The following is a 2,581-nucleotide window of genomic DNA, read 5'->3' on the forward strand; positions in this document are numbered from 1 at the left end:
TTTGTGGTATGGCTTGACATGAACTTTATCAAAATTCATGAATGTGTATTGTAATATATATCGCTAAATTTTCTTATCGTTGAAATTTTGTTATGGGGACCCTATCAAATTAACTAAGTATATGATAAATAGTCTTATTCAAATTATGATAATGTTTAAGGTAACTATACCAGGATATTCTAATTAATTATTCTATGTATACAATCATTGAATAAACTTATTATTTGTTTTGTTGTAAACATTTTTATCATTTCCTTTGATTCCGTACTTTGATAGAATATTTCATCGGAAGTGCATTAATATATGATTAATTCATGGAATTGGATCAATTATTCATACATAACTTAGCCAACAAATCTTTCATGCATTACACCTAAATCCTAGTTTGACTATGTGAAGATGTTTACAAATATTATATTATTCCTGGAACACATTGGAATTAAGCGTTAAATTGTTATAAAAAAACCACTTTAAACATTTTTTACTTCATTTTTATAAATATTTGAATATATTTGGACCCCCATCTATTGAAAATAAATAAACTCATGATAGATACCAGGACTAAATTTAGTATATACGCCAGATTTAATTTATCTACCTTTTTTACGGAATTATACTCCATATTCACTGTGCTGCAATGTTTCAGCTAATCTTATATGTAATAATAATGTATATGATTTCAGAATTGAAGCGATTGAATAAATGAACCGGGGCGATCACAGGTGCTCCGGGAGGGTTAGCAGATCCTGCTTCACATTTGGCACCAGTCGTGTTGCTCATGTAAGTACACACCCGATGGCTTAATTATGCATGTAACATTCGGGGAAATACGGGATTCTGATTACGACGATTGGAACATAAGGGTCGTCCTTTGTGTAACAGATATTCTACAACAGTCATCCAACTCGTAATGGCGTCCGTAAAGTTTTCAATGGGATGATAATGATTTCACCACTTTGAGCTCTCGGTTTAATAGCTTTATTATGAACAGCAACCCTGTTGTATTCATTATATTACTCAGTATCTGCGCTCCAGATGTAGCGTTATCGACACATAGAAATGATTTCCACTCCAACTGGTACTAGTTTGCAGTTTGTGAACTAACAACCACAAGGACAGTGCTCGAAATCACAAACTTGGAAGCCAAACATTTAAATGATTGCGTAAACAAATGGAAAGAAGACACACAGAGGTAATCAAAACATTAAATTGGAGAAATGTAGACAGCAACTAGATCAAGAACACAAAACGAAGAGGCAAACAACAGCACACAAAACACAATAAAAAGTACAATCGAAATTAAACAACACGAAGTTTACTAAAAATTGGAATGAACTCGTATCATGTGACTCATATGCTCTGGAAGTATCATCGGTTCCCTTTCTTATAAGTTAATTAAATACATTTTCTCCTCCTCTGTTTATAATTCTGAGGGTGAAACTCAAGATTTTAAATCGTTGTGCGACCAGAGTGTATGCAAATTAACGACATGAGATGAATACTAGGGACAATAAGAATTATTTTTTCTCCCGATTGCTGTAAACACATAATTTAACAACAAACTAGTTTCTAGAAATCGTTTATTTGATTGTTGTAGCTTATTCTTTTCCAAGAAAACATTCTGCCATATTGAGCATTTCGTAATTTTAAAAACTCGTGCATGTTTAAACACAAAGGCAGAGGACATTCCTCATGTATGACAAGATATTATTGTTATATTGGTGTTACGGATCAGAATTGATATATTATTTCAAGGTGTTAGAAAGTCCCCTGCTAAGATTGTTTCTAATTTTGCAACAAAAATTAATCGTTTAAGAAATTTGATACACAAAGTAATTGATTTTAGACACATATTTTGGTTATATGATCCGTCTTTAGAATAGGTTTATATCATTATATGAAAAGCATGATACACGTACAATAGATGCAATCGCACCAAAAATATACGAAAAAGACTACAGTTTCAATATAGATAGATATAATTGTAAATAAAGATAAGATCATTTTATAGATGTTAAGATTATAAAAAGATATGATCAACGACATATTAAGTAATATCAACACAATTTAAGACAAAATGTCATCAAATGTTTGTCAAATCGTTTAATATTCGTGATATTACTTAAGATTTTAAAATACGAAAGAAATAAAATTGACAATTGTATCAAATCAATTGATTACTGATTCACTATGTTAAAATGTCCCAGATTATCCTCTTATATGACCTACCGAATTAGACTATTTACCGGGTTTGTAATAACATGAGCAACACGACGGGTGCTACATGTGGACAATGATCTGCTTACCCTTCTTGAACACCTGATATCAGCCCCAGTTTTCTGGTGGGGTTCCTGTTGCTCAGTCTTTAGTTTTCTGTCATGTGTATAGTCTTCTATTATTTGTGTGTTTGTCTTTTTCTTTTTTAGCCACATCGTTGTCAGTTTATTTTCAATCTATTAGTTGGACTGTCCCTCTGGTATCTTTTGGCCCGCTATTATAGCATTGAATTGAAAGAGATGTAAATTAATTCAAAAGGACATTCAAACTCATAAGTCTAATAGAATGACAAAGCCATGACAAA

This window comes from Mytilus trossulus, chromosome 3, assembly GCF_036588685.1.
Source record: "Mytilus trossulus isolate FHL-02 chromosome 3, PNRI_Mtr1.1.1.hap1, whole genome shotgun sequence".
Taxonomy (NCBI): Eukaryota; Metazoa; Mollusca; class Bivalvia; order Mytilida; family Mytilidae; genus Mytilus; species Mytilus trossulus.